At 45.9% G+C, this 23,570-nt stretch overlaps 1 pseudogene; it reads left to right on the plus strand.

The window, feature by feature from the left end:
- LOC138091205 (kinesin-like protein KIF11) overlaps positions 1-23,570 on the plus strand; it is a 133,290-nt pseudogene that overhangs the window by 13,984 nt on the left and 95,736 nt on the right.

The raw sequence follows: 23,570 nt of genomic DNA on the forward strand, positions 1-23,570 counted from the left end.
TCAGCAAACTCATTCAAAAGCCAGAAAGCAAGGCAGCCCATTTCTGTAGAAGGCACACAGAGCATCGAGTGACATAACAGAAGCTCTTCAATGCCCATCTATTTACGTGGATCAAGGTCCCCTATCCTTCCTGTGCCTTGCGCTCAGTCGTGTCCAACGCTTTGCAACCCCCATGGACTGTAGCCCACCAGACTCCTCTGTCCATAGGATCATCTCAGGCTAGAATACTAGATCGGGTTGCCATTTCCTTCTCTAGGGGAACTTCCCAAGCCAGGGATCGAGCCCCTGTCTCTTGTGTCTCCTGCACTGGCAGGCGCGTTCTTTGCCAACTGAGTCACTTGTGAAGCCCAAGATTCACCATGCATATATCAAATCAAACTAAAGTTATTTTTTAAAGGAGGGAATAGCTGAATCTTGTCTCTTTATATCAACAATATTCATTTGTGACTGTGAACAAACAGCCCTGCCCACAATATTTATATTGTTTTGATCATTCATGCACTACTCACAATTAGAATCATATATTAAACATTTGGAGTGTGTGGTCACAGACATTTGTAAGTTTTCTACGTTAACTCACCCATGTTTTTGTGGCATTGAAGATCGATGAAAGATTTCCAAGCATAAAAATAGAGCACATCCCCATCAAATTCTGCCAGAAAAGGACAAGTTTGAAAGAAAATGGAATAATGAAAAATTTCCATCAATTAGAGCAGAGTTTCTCATACATTTTCCAAATCATTGATGATGTATATCAAATTTCTGTGGTCCTGAGCTTCCACCAGACATACTTGAAAAGTGATCTAAAAGTTTTCTTTTAGAATATGAATGTTAAATATTTCTGGTGCAATGATTTACATGTTTTTAAATTACGTGTTAGAAGTGTGTAGGGGGTGGTTACATGGATTTTTAAATGCAGAAGGAAATAGAAGGGATGAATTTGGAGAATTCAGCAGGGGTCCAAGGGTGATGTGGGTGCTTCATGTGACTGGAGATCAGGGGATGAAAAATAAGAATCTAGAAGATGACCAGGACAGACCTCATCTAGACCCCGATAAGAAATAATATGACGTCAGAAGATCTCTGGGGTCAGAATAGGTTTCGTAGAGAGGACCCGAGGCTTACCAGGGCTCAAAACCAGGGTCGGGGTTTGAACACATCAGGGGAAATGCTGCCAGGACATTTTAGAAAGAGGAAATTGGCTTAAAGACCCTCAGAGTTCAGTTCAGTCGCTCAGTCATGTCCGACTCTTTGCGAGCCCATGAATTGCAGCACGCCAGGCCTCCCTGTCCATCACCAACTCCCGGAGTTCACTCAGACTCACGTCCATCGAGTCCGTGATGCCATCCAGCCATCTCATCCCCTGTCGTCCCCTTCTCCTCCTGCCCCTAATCCCTCCCACCATCAGAGTCTTTTCCAACGGAGTCAACTCTTCGCATGAAGTGGCCAAAGTATTGAAGCTTCAGCTTCAGCATCATTCCTTCCAAAGAAATCCCAGGGCTGATCTCCTTCAGAATGGACTGGTTGGATCTCCTTGCAGTCCAAGGGACTCTTCTCAAGAGTCTTCTGCAACACCACAGTTCAAAAGCATCAATTCTTCGGCGCTCAGCCTTCTTCCCAGTCCAACTCTCACATCCATACATGACCACAGGAAAAACCATAGCCTTGACTAGATGGACCTTAGTCGGCAAAGTAATGTCTCTGCTTTTGAATATGCTATCTAGGTTGGTCATAACCTAGGGGTCCTCTTTTTGCAATCAACAATTACAAAATGATAATGCCACAGTTTTATATCCAGCACACATATTTTCTAGGCATTGAGCTAAATATTTATTCCTCCATCTGTATGTATATACCCCACTCAACAATCCCTATAGGCGTGTATGCACAGTCATATCTGACTCTGTGACCCCAAGGACAGGAGCCTGCCATTCTCTGACCGTGGGATTTCCCAGGCAAGAATATTGGCAAAGGTTCCCATTTCCTACTCCAGAGGATCTTCCCTATTTAGGAATCGAAACAGAGTCTCTTCTGTCTGTGGCACTGGCGGGCAGATTCTTTCCCAGAGCGCCACCCAGGAAGGCCGGTCCCTATAAGGAGAGGCTTTATCATCACCATCACCCATTTACAGGAGAATGAGCTTGTTAATTACCTCGCCCAGATTACTCATCACCTGCTAAATGGTAAAGCTAGACTTTTAAGCATTTAAACCCCAGTCTTCAGGTTCTGGCATCCTTCCTTTAACCACCAAACCGCATTACCGCCTCTTTCATTTGGTTGGTGGATTACTATACAGATATCTCATCTTTATTTCATGAGGCAAATAATTGAGCCCTGGCTGGTGCTGGGCCCTGTGTATCTTAACTGTGGGTTAAGAGACCCTCTAGAAACCCACTCCAGTGAGGTTTAATCACCTCCTGCTGACGTGGTAAGGAAGGACAACTCGCCTTCTGAGCCTTGGAAGGTAAGCCATATTCTCTGCCATTCTCCCCTCATCCTGCAGCCTCGGGGCCCAGTTCCCCCACCCACTTCCCCTGACCAAGCCCCAAGCGTCTGCTGCACTCATTCCCATAGCTCTTACCCCCTGCTTCTCACCACCCAGCCTCCACCCCCAGGGAGTTTTGTGTTCTCTTTCTACCAGACATTTTACTGGAACTACACAATTTCTTCTCAATGACCTCCTCCTCTGCCCAGGTCCTAGCCCAGTGCTGAGCAACACGGACTGTGTGTTAGTGAGATTGCAGCCTGCTGTGAATTTCCAAGACTGATAGTGCCTTAAAGATAAGTGTATCTGTGTCCATTAAAGGTGGGTACTGCAGCGCTCGCACTGTGGCTCTCAAGACACTGAGAGCCCAGGCCCCCTCCACCTTGTTGCTCAGCCAGGCTCAGCATAAGGCTTCTCACTCTTGCCTTAAGGTGCCTGCCCTGGGTGGGTGGCCTGCGTCTGCGTTCCAGCCACAGGAAACTGGAAAGCAGCTTGTGGTCCTTGTGATACTTCTCAGAATTTGAACACAGAGCTTGCACTCACGTTCCCACTGATTGAACTGGCCATGAGCCCCTGCACAAGTTCCTAACAGGCTCTGAGTGATCAGATAAGGCTCTGGGATTCCACGACTCCAGAAGAGATCATGGATACTGGGGGACCGCCAGGAAGATCAGACCCAGCAGCCGACGTATTCTTTTCACTTGATCCTGACTCTTCTCCCCCTCAACCTCCAACCCTCTGTGTCTCACTCCTCATGGGGTTCAGGGGCCAGGGCGGCTTCTCTCCCACTTTGTGACCAGCCCTCTTCCCTACCCCACCTCTCAGGAGAACCCATCTTCATTGTTATGAATATCAATGTTGAGAAGAACTCTCCAGGGACCTGTTGTCCCCCAACTCAGAACACTTGGCATTTATGGGAATGTGTTCACAGATGGCCCACCATTGATTTACCATCCAATTTTCATATTGTGAAGCAAAAAAAAAAAAGTGTTTTCTGCTCTGTTAGTCTGTCAGCTGCTGCAGGCAGGCAACAAGGAAAGGTTCCCCCACTCCCCAGTCAGACAGTTCGGTGGCTCTGAGGATCACCAGTTGCTCAGACTTAGAAAGGATGGGCAGGCAGAGCAGAAGGTCCTGACCACGCCTCTGTCAGGGGACTCGGTCGCCTGGGTCCACTTGGCTCAAGTAGGAAAGGAATTTAATAAGCGGCAACAGGAAGCTCCCCAGCTCTCTGGGAGGGACAGCAAATCAGGCTTCTGGGAGTCTCTGCAGCCGGGAATCCTGTCTCAGTTACACTGTGGAGCTCTGCAGTGTTAACCTGAGCACTGGATTCCAGCGGTTTGGTCCCAGCTGTCTCTGGAGACAAGTCACAATGCCCCCATCACCAGCGCAGAGTCGTCACTAACCCTGCTTCTCTGCATCACCAGCTTTCAGGGAAGCCTCCACGTGCCGACTGGCCAAGCCCTGGTCAGGTGAGAGCTCTACCTGCAGGAGAGGTCGTGGAAGCCGGGGATGGGATGGCAGCTAAGACAGGAAGTCCCCCGCAGGCACTGGCAGTGTTTAGATATGAGTGTCAAGCGCCATCTGCCCCTACAAGGATTAAGTCACAAGCCACTGCAGTCACTGACCTTCAACACATCCTGAAAGGAGTTCAGGCCGGAGATCAGGAGGGAGGTGCTCGGGGCTCTGGGCAAAACTGGCAGAACACGTCACATGTTAGATATTTTCAGGAGAAGATCTTATGAGCCCAGATTCTTGCATCTCTCCGTATCTAGCAAAGTGCTAAAATCACTAACATAAACACCTGCTCCTTGTGACTGGCAACAAGCCTCTGCCAAAATACGAGCTCGACTGCAAGCACCCCCCTCATTCAGATCACTGACCTCCCTCAGGGCAGTCCATCAGAGCTTTCTGAGACACTGTCTTCTGGGGTCTAGTCCTCATTTTGCCCCCAGAAAACAACTCACAACTCTCAAGTTGTGCTTTTTTTTTTCCCAATTGACATGCAGGGCAGTCAAAACCCTGCCAAGTGTCTCCTCCAAACAGGGCAGGTCTTACCCTTCTCTTCCAATTGTATTTGAAGTTCTGAGGACAATCTTGTTGGGAAGAATTCTTGATTATTTTTCACTGTTTCTGTATCCATTGGGCTCTTTGGTCACAAGCAGGAGAGACTGGCTCTAGTTAACTTAAGCCAAAAAAACAAAAAAAAAGAAGAAGCTATGTTGGGAAGCTATGGGAAGGTCACCAGTGAAACAAATTTGTGAATCGAGTTTTTGAAAAGAGTAGAACATGGAAGCTTCGGAACTCTAGAGAAGAGCTAATGAAGATGATGAGCTGAGCTCCAGGATTCCCAATTCTCATCTGACCTGATGAGAATTCTGAGACTTGCAGGACCAGGACGTGTAGATCCAAAAGGGAAGCAACTTGGAAAGATTTGGAAGCTGAACGAAGTAACCAACCCTCTTGTTTCCTCTTACGTTTAGACTTCAATCCAACCATCCATCCCCCAGGAGACATTCATCAGCTTTTCTGGAAGAAGCTGCCTTCTGCTTACTGTCGGATATCCTCAAAGTGCCAGGAGAAGATTAGTTGATGGGAGGCTCGGATCTAAGCACAGCTGTTCCCTAGTGTTTCGGCACGAGGGATCGGTTTCATGGAAGACAATTTTTCCACAGACCCGGTTGGGGGGATGGTTTCAGGGTGATTCAAGTGCATTACATTTACTGTGCACTTTATTATTATTATATCAGCTTCACCTTAGATTATTAGGCGTCAGATCCCAGAGGTTCGGGACCCCAGTTTTAGAGAATATTGGGCTGTACCTGTCACTCCATGGAGATCCTCATTTCTCAATACAGAGGAGCTATGACCTGGAGCAGAAAAACTGAGAACCTGCAAATGTAAAACACACTGGGAGCGTAGGCAGAGGCATCGGAATTGGATCAAATTTTCCCCCCTGGAGTCCAATTTGGAGGTATTAATAGGCAGCCCAGTTTAATGATCTCAAATATTTGGTTAAAAAAATGCTATAAATGTCTGTATTAAATCCAGCTGTTGTCATATTAAAAAATGTCAGCTGGTTGTTTATTCCTATGGTTTGCTCAGAAAGCAACAAAAGCTGGTGACCTATTTTGTAAGAAACTGCACAGCAAGGAACAATATTAAATTAGGTGCCTGTCTATTCCTCCAAGCTACCTCATATTCTTTGCTTCACACTGAAATTCCTTCCCCGTTTATCCATATTGTTTCCTTCCAAGTAAAACTTATTACAAAAATTCCCCAGGGTATTTTTTTTCCCCCTTTTCGTTTCTTGACTCTGGTTAAATAAACTATTGATTTTGTTTTCAAGGTAATTTAAGGAGGGAATATAGTTCCGATTTGATAAGTATAACCTTAACGCATTCAGAGTAAACACATTTTAGGGGTTCAATTAAGGCTTAAAAAAATCAAATTGACCAGATGATTGACTGTCATGGGGATGTGGAAGAGCATGGAGCTGCATGGTATTAATAACACAGAGACAAATTAGCTAAAGGGAAGTGAATATTAGTGCCTGGTTGGCTATTCCAGAGACATGTGCTTTATGAGGATGAATTAATACTCAGTTTCCCAGAAGGAAACAAAATAAACTGTAATTTTTGAGAAGCCAACAGTGCTTGTTCTAAATGGGCCAAGAAAGACTCCGGGTTTCCAACGGTGTCATCGTTCAAGCATCTGAGCGCCCTGATTCACGTCGCCTCTGACATCAGACTGCCAAAGGCCAATGGGCACACGGGCTAGAACTGCCTGTTGAAAGCAGCCCGTCTTCTCTTGCTCACATGAGGAAATATCCAGCATCCACCCACTGGTTGCTCTATAAATTATCTTGTAGCCTCAGACCGAAAGCATTAAAATTGGGTCTCAACGTTTGCATGGAAACAGAAATAGGTATGTTTTATATGCGTTAAGTTCATCTATGTGTGCACACACCAAAGTGATGGGACACAATGGAAGATTATTCTGTGGGTTGAAAATGCAGCTGCTTATAAATCACAGACTAGCACAAGACACACTTAGACTACACAGTGCTGTACAGACGTAAAGCATCGTCTTCATCAGCATCATGGCTAGACTTTGAACACCACTGTAAGCACTTTACACTTATTTTACTTATCAATGCCCTGAAATTAGTATTGAATCTGTTCTCATTTTACAAATGAGGACACTGAGACGCAGGGAAATTAAGCAACTTTCCCAAGGTCAGGGATGGGGTCAAGTGCATGATAGGATTGACCCTTGTCACCTGTGAACTGGGAGTGGCCATGTGCCTGACAAGGGCCAGTGGAATGTGACGGGAAGTGTGTGCCACTCTGGAGAGGATGTCACGGTGATCCGTGATGTATCTTGCTTTCTTGCTGTGGTGACACTTTCTAGATGGTGAGGAACTGCCATTTCGGGTCTGTAAGTCAGGGTCTTGTGGAGTCAGATGCCCACTGCCCAGCCATGGACATAAATCTGAGTAGATAATAAATGCTGTCACTTCAAGCTACTGAGATCGTTTCTTTTTCCTCACATGTTATGGGAGGATTATATCAGATATCACAGAGAACTTTAGCCTCATCTAAATGTTTTCATTACCTATTAAAGGAACATATTCACATATCACTTGGGTAATTAGTTAATAAAAAGAAACCTAGGATGCTCTAATGGCAGAATTAATCTTTAGTTTGTAACCCAAGTAAAATAAGGCATCCTGGACATCTGTGTTCCCAATGGCTAATGCTTAATAATTAAAGCTTCATTTTATATTTAAAGAATTTTGTTATGCTGGTGTGTACTGCTCTCTTCTTTTACCTCTGATATAATTTAAGATATTCAGTTGTCTCCTTAAAGAGTAACTCGACCTAGTTTAGGTCAAAGAAATCTTTTGTTTTCAAATGCTTTTATAGCACATTTTTCTATGTGGTTAAATGCTTTGCAAATAGGGAGCATTGGTAAAAATCTGCCTACTAATGCAGGAGACAAAAAGAGTTGTGGATTTGGTCCCTGGGTTGGGAAGATGCCCTGGAGGAGGAAATGGCAACCCACTCCAGTATTCTTGCCTGAAAAATCCCACGGATGGAGGAGCCTGGCTGGCTACGGTCTACGGGGTCGCAAAGAGTCAGGCACAACTGAGCACAAATTTGGCAATAACTCTTCAAGTATTATTAATCCTCCCAGAGTTCGTGGGTAAGGAAGCCAGGATTTGGTCTACAGGTGTGTGTGTGGGCGGGGGAAGGGGGTGGGTGGGTGTACGGGTGTGTGTGGGGGTGGGGGGGCAGGGGGTGTTCAGAGTTCCAACCTTTAATTATTACTCCATCATTTTCCTAAGGATCTAGAACAACCCATCAATAATTACTCAAGTGAATGAATTCCACTTTACCAATACCTTTCATTTGAATGTCACAGCAGTCCATTGGCCAAATGTGTCATTAGTATCCCCAAGTTATAAGAACCGAGTCTTGGCAACATGATGGGAAAAGGAGGTGGCAGAATTGGGCTAGAGCAAAGAACATACTCAATAAGCCTAAGGTTAACCAGAAACTCACCAAGAAAGCTCTGATTAAGGTTGATCTTGCAGGCAGTGAGAGAACATCAGCCATTCTGGAGCAGTTGACAAGAGAGCTCGGGAAGCTGGAAATATTGATCAGTCCCTGTTGACCCTGGGAAGGGCTATCACTGTTCTTGTAGAAAGAACACCTCATGTTCCTTATCGAGGATGTGAACTGACTAGAATCCTCCAGGACTCTCTTGGGGGAAGTACAAGAGCATCTATCATTGCAACAGTTTCTCCTGCATCTCTCAACCTGGAAGAAACTGAGTACATTGGGATAAGCTCATAGAGCAAAGAACATACTCAATAAGCCTGAGGTTAACCAGACAGTCACCAAGAGAGCCCTGATTAAGGAATATACAGAAGAGACAGAGCACCTGAAACGGGATCCTGCTGCAACTCATGAAAAAAAATGGAGTGAACATTTCTGAAGAAAATTTTAGAGCTATGAGCTAACTGTTCAAGAGGAAGAAATTGTAGGATTGGTTGAAAAAATTGCTGCTGTTGAGGAAGAGCTAGATAGGGTTACAGAATTGTTTAAGGACAGTAAAAATGAACTTAACCAGTGCACATCTGACCTGCAAAGTAAGACACAGGAACTTGAAACACTCAAAGACAGGAAACGAAATGACAGCTTGTTGAAGAATGTATCACCTCGGCTTGGGAAAGTACGGAGGAGAGACTTCATGAGGCTGCCAGCAGGATGCTTAACACAGTTGAAGGAAAGGCAGTTCATCAGCATAACGCAGAAGTTCAGGATGTTTCTGGCAAAAACTTGAACAGTCTGTTTAATAATATGGAAGAATTAAGGATGGCAGCACAAAACAAAGGCCATGCTGGAAGTTCACGAGGCCTCGCGTGGTGCCCTGCTGACGTCCAGTGTGTCTGCATCAAACATCGTTACTGCAATACTTGGGTCTCTCACATCGATTCCAGAAAATGTGTCTACACTTGTTTCTCAGACGTCTAATATGATATTGAAAGAACAGTCGCTAGCAGCAGAAAGTAAAACTGTACTTCAGGAATTGATTACTGACCTCCTCAGTTCATTGGGAGCATCTTTATCCCCCCACTGTGGCATCTATCCTGGAAATCAGTAGTCAACTGAACAATATTTTCAAGACTTCATCTATTGTGGCTAATAAGATAGAAGATCAGAAGGAGGAAATGGATGGCTTTCTTAGTACACTGCGTAACAATCTACATGAACTAAAAGAAAATACAGTTTCTTCCTTGGCTGAATCACCGAAGCTGTGTGAAAACTTAACTGAAAACGTGAAGAAAGCAAAGAAAATATATTCACAGGAACTTTACCAGTTAATCAGTCTTTGGGAGGAGAGATTCTGTGATTTGGAGGAAAAGTATAAAAACATCCAGAAAGCAGTTGAAAATACAGAGCAGTAAGCTGTTTTTACAAATTAATCTACAGATTAATTGTTCCCATTTCACCACCATCACCAGGCCGACCATTGGCAACAAGAAGAACTAAGAGACATGGGGCATCAAATGCCAACTGTCACTGGAGAGGCCCAGTCGTCTATGAAGCCTCTGTTGCAAGATGGTGTCTCCTCTTTTCTTTGAACAGCGAAAGTAAGCAGGAAGCCCAATTGTGGAGAGCTCAGCTATTTTTATTCTTGGTTTTCCATTGCCTTCCTTCTCAATTCAGTTCATTTCAGTCGCTCAGTTGTGTCTGACTCTTTGCAACCCCATGAACTGCAGCATGCCAGGCCTCCCTGTCCATCACCAACTCCCGGAGTTCACTCAGACTCACGTCCATCGAGTCAGTGATGCCATCCAGCCATCTCATCCTCTGTCATCCCCTTTTCCTCCTGCCCCCAAATCCCTCCCAGCATCAGTCTTTTCCAATGAGTCAACTCTTTGCATGAGGTGGCCAAAGTACCGGAGCTTCAGCTTTAGCATCATTCCTTCCAAACACCACCCAGGGCTGATCTCCTTGCAGTCCAAGGGACTCTCAAGAGTCTTCTCCAACACCACAGTTCAAAAGCATCAATTCTTCGGTGCTCAGCTTTCTTCACAGTCCAGCTCTCACATCCATACATGACCACTGGAAAAACCATAGCCTTGGCTAGATGGACCTTTGTTGGCAAAGTAATGTCTCTGCTTTTGAATATGCTATCTAGGTTGGTCATAACTTTCCTTCCAAGGAGTAAGCATCTTTTAATTTCATGGCTGCAGTCACCATCTGCAGTGATTTTGGAGCCCCCCAAAAATAAAGTCTGACACTGTTTCTTTCCACTGTTTCCCCATCTATTTCCCATGAAGTGATGGGACCAGATGCCATGATCTTCGTTTTAAGCGAACTTTTTCACTCTCCACTTTCACTTTCAGTCAGGAGGCTTTTTAGTTCCTCTTCACTTTCTGCCATAAGGGTGGTGTCATCTGCATATCTGATGTTATTGATATTCCTCCTGGCAATCTTGATTCCAGCTTGTGCTTCTTCCAGTCCAGCGTTTCTCGTGATATACTTGCCTATAGGTTAAATAAGCAGGGTGACAATATACAGCCTTGACATATTCCTTTTCCTACTTGGAACCTTCCTTCTACAAGTATACTAGAGAATCACTGGAGACAGAAAACTATGAAGTGTTGCTTTTTAGAAATGACTATGAAAGCATCTATCATTGCTATACCCTTAAGAGCCTAAGGTCTATGCTTTTTGAAATTTTAGGGAGACTGAGCCTATAATTTCAAGATACCTTCAGTTCAGTCGCTCAGTCATGTCCGACTCTTTGCGACCCCATGGACTGCAGCACGCCAGGCCTCCCTGTCCATCACCAACTCCCGGAGTTCACTCAAACTCATGTCCATCTTGAGTAGCAAAATTTGAACGTCTTCCAAGTGCCATTCTTCATAAATCTATTTAGAATCAAGCTTAAAAATCACCACCAGCAAATCATTTTCATAGCCTATATGGCAACTGAACATTCTTCTATTTAATTTTTCAGCACTGCTTTATTATAAGACATAGGTTGCAAAAAATGAGTTATATGTATTGTAAGCTGAAAAAGAGAATCATGGAGTAGATTTGCAGCAATCTCTTCTGAGGAAGTTTGGTTTGGGGGTGCAGAATACAAGTCTTGTGGAATTTAGAGCACTCTTAGTAGACTAGAAATCAAGTCCCATATCACCGAGTGCCTTAAACGTCTCAGGTATTGGGAATAAGTATGAATGCAACAGCAACAAAATAAGATTATGATTTAAACTGTTGCCAAAGCATTTATAGGTTTGCTAATTGGACATCCTTCGCACGTTTAAACCTTTCCTGTTCCAGGTTTAGCTTCATTTCCCTTTATTTGCTTCCTTTGTGGCTCAGCTGGTAAAGAATCCACCTGCAATGCGGGAGACCTGGGTTCAGTCCCTGGGTTGGGAGGATCCCCTGGAGAAGGGAAAGGCTACCCACACTCCAGTATTCTGGCCTGGAGAATTCCATGGACTGTAGTCCATGGGGTCGCAAAGAGTCGGACACGACTGAGCGACTTTCACTTCACTTCTGAGGATAGCAAGAAAAAGAGACATTTCAACTGTGCCTTTAGATTCTCAATCAGGTTGATGGAAACAAATAAGCCCCAGGTCATTCACCTTAAAACCTAAATAAAGAAACAATAGGCCAACCAGAGGTATAGAATTGGTATAGAATTTAAAGACTCAAGAGACAGTTTTCTATAACAGGTTAACCTGGGGTATCCTCTAACGCACATTAATGAAGTCTCCTTTACATACAGTTGGGAAGGTCCCCTGGAGGAGGAAATAGCAACCCACTCCAGTACTTTTGCCTAGAGAATCCCATGGACAGAGGAGCCTGGAGGGCTACAGTCAGTCCATGGGGCCGCAAAAAGTCAGACACAACTGAGCAACTAATACTACTACTATAAGCGTCTGAGGACTTCCCTGTTAGCTCAGTTGGTAAAGAATACGTCTGCAGTGCAGGAGACCCTGGTTCGATTCCTAGGCCAGGAAGATCCGCCGGAGAAGGGATAGGCTACCCACTCCAGTATTCTTGGGCTTCCCTTGTAACTCAGCTGGTAAAGAGTCTGCCTGCAATGTGGGAGACCTGGATTCCATCCCTGGGTTGGAAAGATCCCCTGGAGAAGGGAAAGGCTACCCACTCCAGTATTCTGGCCTGGAGAATTCCATGGACTTGTAAACAGTCAGACACGACTGAGCGACTTTCACTTTCACAACATTTGAACTCCTAGTTCACAGTTCTTTCCTCCTGCACGCAGTTCAGAAAATTGATAGCCTCAGGTGAATCCAGGCCACAGGCTGTTTAAATTTAATTAGTTGGGAAACTCCAAATAAAACAACCAGGTTTCCAAGCTGTCTCTAAAGAAAGAGGGTTTGGCCACACAGGGTTTCACTCCTGTAGACAGCCACCCAACTCCTGGAGCTGGGCCCCTGTGGCCTGCCAGGCCCCAGTGACCCTCACGGCAACCTTGGGGGAGGAGTTAGCAGTCTCTCTTTACTGATGAGGAAGTTGAGGCTTGTGGAGAGGTTTAGTGGTCACAGGTGGAGGCAATGGTGTCACTCTGGTGGGATGGCTGTGGGGCTACCTGTTAGATAGCATTTGTGCTGATACTAGGCCTTCCCAGGGCCCCGGAGTGTGGACAGGAGGTAAGTAACAGGCCCTGGAGTGGGGAATGTTTCCTTTTGACCAAGATCCCCAAGAATGAAGAGAAACGATTCCCTTAAGAGACCCTCACCCTCACTAACTCCCCAGCTGGTCAAATAGAAAAAGCAGCCACTGTTCCACATCCCAAAACGGATATGAAACAAAGGTTTTCTTTTCTTCTAAGGGACAGATGATTCTGCCTCCTTCACCTAAGATGGCACCAACTTGGAGGTCTGCACTTTTAACATACGTCCCCTCTCTGTTCAGTGCTTTCATCAGCTATGTGGTAAAATCAGAGGGGGGTCTTGAACTACCCCCTCCGGGGACCCTGCCTGTTTCAGTAAGGAACCATGTTCAGGGAGGAGCACGGTCTTGTTCTTTGTGCACGAGGAGAAGTCGGCTCTGGCATCTCCTCATCTATCTTATAAGGACACGAGCCCTTACGGATTAGGGCCCTCCCTTAATGACCTCCTTCCAGGCCCCATCTTCAGATACAGTCACACTGGGGGTCAGGCCTTCCTGCCTCCCCCTCCCTCCCCCACCCGCTGAATATGCGCTAACCACTATGTGCCAGACATGAGTTAAAATACAACATGAACAGAGCCAGCTCAGCCCTCGTCCATGGAGCTCACACTCCATAGTGGAGACAACATAAAAAAGTGAAGCCACAGCCTCCTCGGGGACACCCCAGACTTCCTCTGTGGTCCCAGAGTGACCCAGGGCATCACTCCCATCCTGCCACCCCTTTTAGAAGGAAGTTCAAGAAATTGTTTTCTTTTGAACAACAACAAAAAAAGTTGGTTCTAACGAGTGGCTCTGGAATTCTACTATAGCAGACCTCTGCGTGAAAAGGGCTTGAGAGAAGCTTTCATTGCCCGTGAGCATCATCCCCTTCTACTGCTGATGCACCAGGCTCTGGTTGATGCAAAGCAAACCCAGGCCCTGAGACGCTGATATTTGCAGCAGGAGACAGCATATTTGCAGGACAGTCAAGCACAGAAGTGACAAGACCAGCCTCAGCTCAAACCCCCGCAGGAGGGTGAGCGGCTGGTGTATTTATGGGTTAGGGGATAAAGCAGCAGGGCAGGCTGTGTAGGGAGCGTGGGGAAAGGTGGTCAGAAACAGGTGCAGCCTGTCCTTCTGTGCAGGCGTGACTAAGCCTCGGGCCTCTTCATGGAACATGGGCTCACAGGTGAAGGCGCTCAGCCAATCAGAGGGTGGAGTTTTCAGCCCTCTGACATCTGAAGGTCGTTAAGGGGAGCTGGCGCATGCCCAGTTGGTGGTCCTAGCCAGTCTTAACTTATCCAATCCTAACCAGCTCAAACTAGGCACAGCTGACTCCAAGTTTCTGGAGGAAAAAAAACTTGACAAACATCTTATTAAGCTACTTGCCGCTTGGAGGACATGCGTGTCCTTGATTAATGAAGGCAGATGAAGTGGATTTGACTAATGATTTTCCATGGTCTCACCTCCAGAAATAGAGGTACAATGCTTCGTAGTGCCCTTTAAGCTAAATGGGGCCAGGAGGCACGCCCTCGATGGTTGGTGTGAATGGAAGAGGCATCGTGGGTCACTTCACTGAAGCATTTCATGGCAGGTGAGTGAACTCCAGGGCTCTCTGCCCTGAACCATGATGGAGGAGCTGGTGCTGCGAGATCCACACCACGCTTGGTGGGACACCAAGACAGAGTCCCGCCCTCAGCCTCTGCAATGGTTGAGTCTACTCAGGGACACTACCCTCGAGGGCCACCTGGACCTTCAATGAGCCTCACATGAGAAGAAAAATAAGCATCTAAGTTCATATACAACAAACACATTTTTGAATCAGTTACCACTGAGATTTGGGAGCATTTGTTGCTACGGTGTAATTTCAGCCCTCTATGTTTAATTAGGGGTTATCATGATGGGTGGAGGGCACTTGTCATGAAGAGCCTCAGCAAAACATTCTGCTTCTATTTGGAGTGTATGTCTAAGATCAATAAGATTAAAATGAAACAGTTTTGATTTTAAACATCTTTTTTTAGTGGAACTGAAGTGGAGATTGCAGAGGCTGGTGAATGCCCTTTTTCCAATTCTTTGCTGGCACTACCACCAGTAAAGGATATTAAGACAATAACTCAGGTGTTTGGGGATTTCTTAAGGGCCAACTCTTATTGCGACTTAATTAAGAAGCTCAGCTGAGAAGCATCAGGCTGTTAAACAGAGGTTGACGAAGCCTTGGTTGACTCAGAATGCAGAGAGACAGTCTTCTTTGCTTCTATGAAAGCAAAGTAGGTTTGTGTTCCACTTGGGGACTAATCCATTCGTCACTGTGAAATCTCTGAGGACAGGCAGGTCCATTTCAAACCTAATTTGCAGTTGGCTTTTCATTTTAGTGGTTTTGGAATAGGATTCATCTGCCTATCCCCTAGCGTGTTTGGTTACCTCATGCAAATATTTAATACCCACTGCGAAATTTCAATAGAACACTAACAATTAGTTTTCCCTGCTTTCAGCCTCATTTGTCAAAGCTATTGACCCAGGTCCATAAAGAAATGTCACTCTCACCCCCTTTGCAATGGTTTTATGCAAATAGCTTTTGAGACTTAATTCTGGGGAAATGTTTAGGGAGCAAGAAGGTGGGGGGGAGAGAAGATAGACCAAAATGGCAGCTGCATAGAAAGATGGAGGGGAAAGAAGAGGGAAGTGGAGGAGAGACGGGGTCATGGAGAGAAGGGAAGCAGGAAAGAAGGAACAGGTCAGTGCCAGGGGCACTAGACTTTCTATGCAACACAGAGTTCCTTCCCTGGGCACCTCCCAGACCTGCCATGAGGACAGACATGAGACAGTGATCCTAAAAGGGTCAAATACGACTCAGAACTTCTGACGCTTACAGTTCAAACAGACAGAGAAGCCAGAAAAATAATCATGGGAGTAAGAGCAAAGATTGCCTGACAGAGGAAGGCGTACCTGGGGCTCCACCTTGCTCTCCAAGGGGTGTATATATGTGTGGGCATGGCAGTTCAGAAGCTTCTGACTATTTTTGCTGCCTGAACTGATCTGCCCAAGAACACTCTTGCTACGTTCTCAGCAAGCCTGTTGCCTTCTCCCATCCCCCTGCTTCATAATATTCCTTCTCGAATTTTGCAAAAGAAAGGCATGGTTTCAGCCATCCAAGCTCTTTCCCTGGGCCTTTACCTCCAGGTGTACACACCTCCTGGGCATTAAACCAAGGGGCAACTCAGCACGTTGGCTTCTGGGCCAGGGCCCCTCTCACCAACACTCCACCACACTCTCTATCCATTTTTTGAAGAGATGCATTTCCAATATAAATATTCTCCTAACGTTTAAAAGTCATCACATTTTGCTTTTTATACTATTTTCATGAATTGAGTTCTGATAATTCAATCCAAAATAATATTTTTAGGGACTTTTCTGGTGGTCCAGCGGTTAAGCCTTTGCCTTTTAAAGCAGGGGGTGCAGGTTCAACCCTTGGTCGGGGAGCTAAGACTCAACATGCCTCTTGGCTAAAAGAAACACAAAATACACAAAACAGAAGCAGTGAAAGTCTCTCAGTCATGTCTGACTCTTTGCGACCCCATGGACTGACTACACAGTCCATGGAATTCTCCAGGCCAGAATACTGGAGTGGGTAGCCATTCCCTTCTCCAGGGGATCTTCCCAACCCAGGGATCGAACCCAAGTCTCCCGCATTGCAGGCGGCTTCTTTACCAGCTGAACCACCAGGGAAGCCCTCAGGGAAAACAGAAGCAATATTGTAACAAATTCAATAAGGAGTTTAAAAAATGGTCTACATCAAAAATATCTTATACATACACACACATACACACACACCCTTAGGGACTTCTGTTCACAGTAAATTTTAAAATTCACGTATACATTTGAATCCCACAGGGGCAGAGACCTGTTTTACCTGAGCGACCGCAAAGCACCCAGGCCACCTGCTTGTAGAGCCTCGTTTTTCAATATGCAGGTAGATCCCGACTTCCAGAAGCCACTGGAAACGTCCATATTTACAAACAGCTCTGTGGTCTCGATCAGGTTCCCTTAAAATGCAGCTATGTCACAGGAAACCTTCTCACTGAAAAACAGTTTCATGGATTGCTTTCTGTTTCCATTCAGCCTGTAGTGCAGTCTCATCCATTTCATTAATCTCAGTTGTATTTGCATCTCACGGTTTCATTTTTTCCAAAAGAGCCATTTCCTGGCTAAGGCCATTCATCTTTCAGGCTTCTCCAACTTCAAAGGCTGTGCTGAGTTGACTTAAACTACTCCATAATACTGAAAATCCCCCGAAAGACTACTTTATTATACGCAAATACCACAGAAGCCGCTGCGAGCCTTTGGGCTCAAGTTCATGTTTCTGGGATCATTTATTCCATTTAGTATCAGACTATGCTGTTAATCTGACCTCTTAAGTGTATATAGTATTTTACAAGGTCACCAGCACCTCTATAATACTGTCCCTCTTCCAAACAATAGCCAGGACCCAGGTCTTATCTTGGGAAAATAAAAGCTAAAATGTCCTAACAATAGGCATCTAAATATGGAACACTGGTGAAGACAGTTATAGACTGTAAAGGTTAAAAGGAAATTAAAAAATCAACTACTCCATAATATTGCTGCCTCAGCGTCCATTTCGTGAGGCCAGGAAGCCTACAGAGGCCTTGAATGGACACCAGCCCCTCCCCCACCGCATGCCTGCCTCAGGGGCTCCCATGCCCAGGACCAGGGGTGGTGGGAGGCCTCTTAGGACCCGGGTTGCAGAGCAGGAGGGGAGTGGGAGGCCTGTGAGCAAAGCTTCCACGGCTGCTCCCCTCACCAGCATTACTGCCTGAGGCATACCCAGCCCTCACCGCAACCCCCTTCCGCTCCCCCTGCCAAGCCTCAAGCCCCACCCCCACCCTCCCGCTCCTCTCCACCATCCTGGTCTCCCAGGAGACCGGTCCCTGGTGCCAGAAAGGTTGGCGACCGCTGCCCTACTTAAGAGCCCGCTGTGTCACAAGTAAACATTAAGTTCCTAACCTGGCTCCCGCAATGACCTTTATGGTGAACTCTTCCCCACAGCCCAGGGCCTTCTTCTTGTGTGCCACCCAAACACCTCTATCACCTCACAGCTCCAGAGCTTACCCAAACCCTTCTCTCTCTGCTTAAATTGAGTAATCCAGCCTTAGTTCCGGGTGGACCCTAATAAAGGCACTCGGCCCAGGCCCTGCGGCAGCCTCTCTGCCTGCACCCTGCCCTAGCTTCCCCAGGGGCCCCTCCGGATGTGCCACGTACTGCCTCCAGGACCTGTGAGTAATAAGCCTTCATATCTCACTGCCCCTGGCAGTCTTTTGTCGAATCTGTTTCATCCAATACGCTGGACTCTATTTAACAAATGTTCATTTAACAAAGTCGCAACAGAACGGAGGTTGGGTTTCTGTTCAGAGATGATTATTCACCAGGAATCTGAATTTTAGTCAATTACGTGGATGGGAGGAAAGTTTAGCCCTTCCTGGGTTCCAGACGTCGAGTGGTGGGCCAGCCTGAGTTACCAGCTAAAGTGGGTTGCCCTGCCCATCCGCTTTGCTGTGGGACAGTCCAATCCACGCCCCAGCAAAGCTACACATAGCTGTATGTGATGAAGTGTGGTGGTCGTCAGGGCTATTTGCTAAATACACAAGGCCCTCCTTCCTTCTAGACAGCATTGTACTTCCCCACCATATTTGAAATTTGGTGCAGCCATGTGACTGGCTTTGCCTGTGACGTATGAGTAGAAGTGGAGTGTGTTATTCTTGAACCATTCCCTTAAGCCCCATTATCATCCACTGGCCATAGTGGCATAATAGAAACACCTGTTGAGCCAAAGGCTGGGCCCTTAGTGAAAACAATCTACAGAAATCCCTGCTGTAACAGAGCTGGAAACACAGCATTCATGAGAATTAACTATTTCTTATTTCAAACAACTGAGATTTGTTATCGCAGCATACTAGGCCATTCTGACTGACACACAGAGTCATTTACTAGTTAAAGCTTCGTTTACAACTTGTTAAACCTGTAATGCATCTTATTTCGGTTTCACTGTTTAATCGCTAAGTTGGGTCAGATTCTTTTCAACCTCATGGACTGTAGCCCGTCAGGCTCCTCTGACAATGGGATTTCCCAGGCATGAACACTGGAGTGGGTTGCCATTTCCTACTCCAGGGGATCTTCCCGACCTACAGATCGAAGCTGCATCTTCTGCGTGGCAGGTGGGTTCTTTACCACTGAGCCATCTGGGAAGCCCTTTATTTTGGTTACTGTGCTTTTTTTTTTCACCTAGAGAACCTCAATCCTTTGCATGATTTGCATTTTTAAAATACATTTTAGAAAATTTATTTTTAAGTGGAGGATCATTGCTTTACAATGTTGTGTTGGTTTCTTCTGTACAACAATGTGAATGAGCTATAAGTATGCATATATCCCCTCCCTCTTGAACCTCCCCCTCTTACCTCCCCCCTACCCTAATCCCACCCCTCTAGGTTGTTATAGAACACCAGGTTGAGCTCCCTGAGTTATACAGCAACTTCACATTAGCTATCTATTTTACATATGTTAATGTATGTATATTTCAATGCTACTGTCTCAATTCATGATCTGCATTTTAAATCTGCTTTTTGGAACCAGTTCTGCAAACTGCCAAGCTTGTATTTTGTCCTTGGTATATATATGACTTCAGAAAGGACCCAAGAGTTTACCACCATGATTTATTCTGCTGCCGGCCAAAACCCTTTGACCGTGGAGTCTGTGCTCAGGGAACTAATCCTGGAGGCCATGACCTCTGTAACATTTCTCAGCAATTCCACTTTCTGCTTTGACCCAGGGTCAGAGACACTGGTCAATAAGCCAGCCCGGTGTCCATCAAAATTTGATTTAAATAAGAAAGTAAACAGGAAGGTTTTTGCAAGAGAAATGTCATGTGCAGCTAATGGAGACCAGAGAACAAGATTCATCAGCCCTGGAAACTCGAGAAAACTGGTGAACCAGACCAAAGGGCATGGCCTGCAATCCAACTCAGCAATGACAGACCCAGATGCCATCCTGCATGGGTCCATTCACCTGGTGATTAGTGAACCCGAAAAGCTGGTGGGAACCTTCACTCCTTTAAGACAGCAACATAAATACCCAAACTCCAATTTAGATAATCATCCATTTGCAGAACAATGAAAAAAACATCTCATCATGATTGAAACAATACTTTTCTCTCCATGCATGGAATTGTCTCGTTTGTCTAAGGCCTTAGCAGATCAGAGACAGCATTCTTAAACTCTGAGTGATACCAGGGCACCTAATCCAACATCAAAGTCTTGAATGAGGTCAGCTTCTCCTGGAAAATTCTTGAGGGTATGTATCATCACATTTCATCAGTTCTGGCTTTAATTTTTCCTCTCAGTTTCTTAACTGTAGACCTAATTGAAACCACGCAAGGCTACATGATCCCTCTATCTTAAAGGACAGAAGGACACCTTCTGGAGGATGAAGGGAGAGAAGTAACAACTGGAAGACTCTTCTTGCAGAACCAGCTGAACCTAGAGACCGTGTGTGTGTGTGTGTGTGTGTGTGTGTGTGTGTGTGTGTGTGTGTTGCTCAATTGTGTCTGATTCTGTGTGACCCCATGGCCTGTAGCCCGCCAGGCTCCTCTGTCCATGGAGTACTCCCCAGGCAGGAATACTGGAGTGGGTTGCCATGCCCTTCTCCAGGGCATCTTCCTGAATCAGGGATCAAACCCATGTCTCTTACGTCTCTTGCATTGGCAGGCAGGATTTTTACTGCTGAGCCACCTGAGAAGCCCCTTGAGACCTAATAGCAATCAGCTATCCAATATGACATCAGAGACCCTCTACAACCCATTGTTGTGTGGTTGCAATCCTATTATAACTACAATAATTCCTCTACATATGAATCTCCAAGTTGCTAACTTTCAAAGATATGAACACGTATCTGGCTGGAACCAGAACCTCTACCATCAACATCAGCCATGAGTGGAATTGTAGCTTGCCTTCCATCTCCTCTTGCTGACGATCCTTCAGCTCTACCCTCTCCCAGCTCATTCCAGCTCATTCCTAGGTCTCGTGAAGATGTCTCTGATAGGACACTCAGTGTGCTGTTACTAAGGTCTGATCAACAGTGAAAGGGCTCTGGACTAACCTGTCTTGCTCTCCTTCCAGTCGGTAGCTCTTCTTGCCCGTTCGCTCAATGCCAGCGTCTGTGTGCCCAGCTGTTGTACTGCACTACTGTACTTTTCAAGATATTGTACTGTAAGATTTAAAATGTTTATTTTTGTGTTTGTTATGTATCATTTGATCATTTGTGTGAAAAGTATTGCAAACCTATTCTAGTACAGTACTATATAGCTGATTGTGTTAGTTGGGTACCTAGTCTAACTTTGTTGGACTTAACGAACAAATTGGACTTACAAATGTGCTCTCAGAACTCGTTCATATACAAGGAACTTACTGTGCTTCTTGGCTGAGACAGTGGACACTCCTTTTTTTCTTTTTTTTTGGACACTCCTTTTTAAGTGTAAACATCATAAACCTGAAGAGATTGCATCAGTCAGGACACTTGGTTTCATACAACAGAAAACCTGAGTTAAATAACTTTAAATTAAAGGAATTTATAACATCAGATACCTAAGAAGCACAAAGAGTAGTTTGTCAGTTTCAGGCACAGCTGAGTCCAGTTACTCAAATGACGCCATCCGGTCCTGACGAACGTCCTGGTCTCTCACTTCCTGCTTTCCCTGTTAGGTCCATTCTTAGAGATTCTCCTACCAAAGCTGCAGGACAGACTAAGTCCAGTGGGAAAGGGTCACCGCCAAGTTCCAGTAGCTATGACGACAGTCTTGTTGCATCTCATTGGTCCTGAGTTTATCACATGTCCACCCCTGAGCCAATCAGCATTGTCAGGAAAAGAAAGCCCTGAGGCCTTAGTCCCGGGGGGAGATCTGACGCTCATAGGTGGACCTGCCCCCTCTCCATCTCTAGGCCTGGACTAGGGGAATCCTAAATCCTCCCTGCGGCTGACGGGGGCAGGTGGTGATAGCCATCTCTTCCTCTCCTGCTCCTACCCTGCTGTGAGCCTGGAATTCCATCATCAGAGATTTCCTCCTTTTTGACTTTCTACCAGTCCCTTCTCCTTGGTCGGGTGGCTGGCGGAAGCATAACTGTCTACGTTGTAGCAGGGGCTTCTGGAAGGCAATGTGGGTCTATCTCCGCAGATGGAACAGAGGGCAGAGTTGGGGGAGTCAGGAGGAAGGAGAAAGCCTTGTACATTCGAGACACCACATGAGATTTCCCTTCTCCTGGCTCTCCTGGGGGCTTACCCAAGTCTATGCTGGGAGGGGTAGCGGGAGTTAATGTCACCTCCTGTGACTATTCTTGGGGAGGGGCTGCCCCTGTTGACTGACCAATGGCTCTTTTGGAGACTTTCAGGATTCTCAGAGGGTCCTTGGAGGGCATAAGGTGGGGATAGGGGTGTGAAATGCACCCCTGCCGTTCAGCCAGGGCAGCTCTGTGTTCAGTCTGTTTCTGAATGGAATTTTTATGTAGGGTTTCATTCGAAGAAACTCTTCACACCTAACAACTTTGAGAATAGCTGCTTCAGTCTAAGTTGGGATCACTTTATTTTAAAAACAGCCATTTTCAGCAGGACATTTCAAATATTGTTCTAGTCAGGGTCACTGCCCACTGAAGCTGGCACCTGTGTATTAGTTGTCTATTGCTATAGAACCAGTTGCCCCAAATTTTAGCCACTTAAAGTCAGACATATTATCAACTATAGCTCTGTGAGTGGCGTAGCTGGACCCTCTGTCTCTGGACTTCTCATATGCTACAGTCAGGGTGTCTGCTGGGCCTGGGGCTGGGAGACCTGCTTCCAAGCTGACTCAAGTGGTTGTTTTGTTCCTCACAGGCTGTTGTTGATCTGAGGGCCTCTGGTCTTTGCTGGCTGTTGGCTGAAGGCCTCCCTTGCTTCTTAACCCCATGGGCCTTCCCCAGAGGGAGCTCACAATATGGCTGTGGGCTTCCTCAGAGTGAGCAGCTGAAAGGGCTAAAGCATGTGAGAAAGGCTGAACCCACGGGGTTGAGTTTGTTCAACCCAAATTTCAGAAGCGACATCTATTCTACTCTGTTCTACTTGTTGGAAACAAGTCATCAGGCCCAGCCCACTCTCAGGGAGGAAATCACGTGCGGACATTATACCAGGATGGGACCCATTCTAGAAGCTGCCCGACACACCGTGTCTGACAAAACGTGTAAGAGTTGTTAGACTCAATTGTGAATAATTAACAGATTGCATTTTCTTCCATTTCCCAATTTTAGGAGAGATTTCTCTCCTGGAAATAGCCCTTGTTCACACAATGGTTGTGAACAGAAATTCTTTAGCTTTGCTGGCCTCAAACCCATCGAAAAATGTGACAGTTCAGGGAAAGCGTTCCTCACTTGGTAGCTGAATTGTGTCTTTTTTTTCCCCTAACTCATGCTTTTATGGACTGTTGAAGAGGATGGGAAAATTGGATTGGGTTTTGGGGTTTTTTTTTTTCCCCTGCTTTAAAGGGAAAAGTCTTGGCTAGAGTTGAGTGCCTTCTAACCCCCACTATGAGAAATCCGACATTCTCCTTTTGCTTTACACCCTCTCTAATCTTCCCACAGCCCAAGGTGGGGTGCGTCCATCCAGCACGCTGCAATAATCCCACCCAGTAATAACAAAGGCATGCCTGAGGGCTCCAGTGGAGACTGAAATGTCCCAAGCCCATCTCTTTTCTAAGGCGATGAAAAGTTGATCTGGGCATGGCCTCAAGCGTGACTTCTCAGATTCCAAGTGGCATTGTCCCTGGCCCCTCACCCTGTGGGGTCGGGAGCTCT

The sequence above is a fragment of the Capricornis sumatraensis genome, chromosome 15, assembly GCF_032405125.1.
Source record: "Capricornis sumatraensis isolate serow.1 chromosome 15, serow.2, whole genome shotgun sequence".
NCBI lineage: Eukaryota > Metazoa > Chordata > Mammalia > Artiodactyla > Bovidae > Capricornis > Capricornis sumatraensis.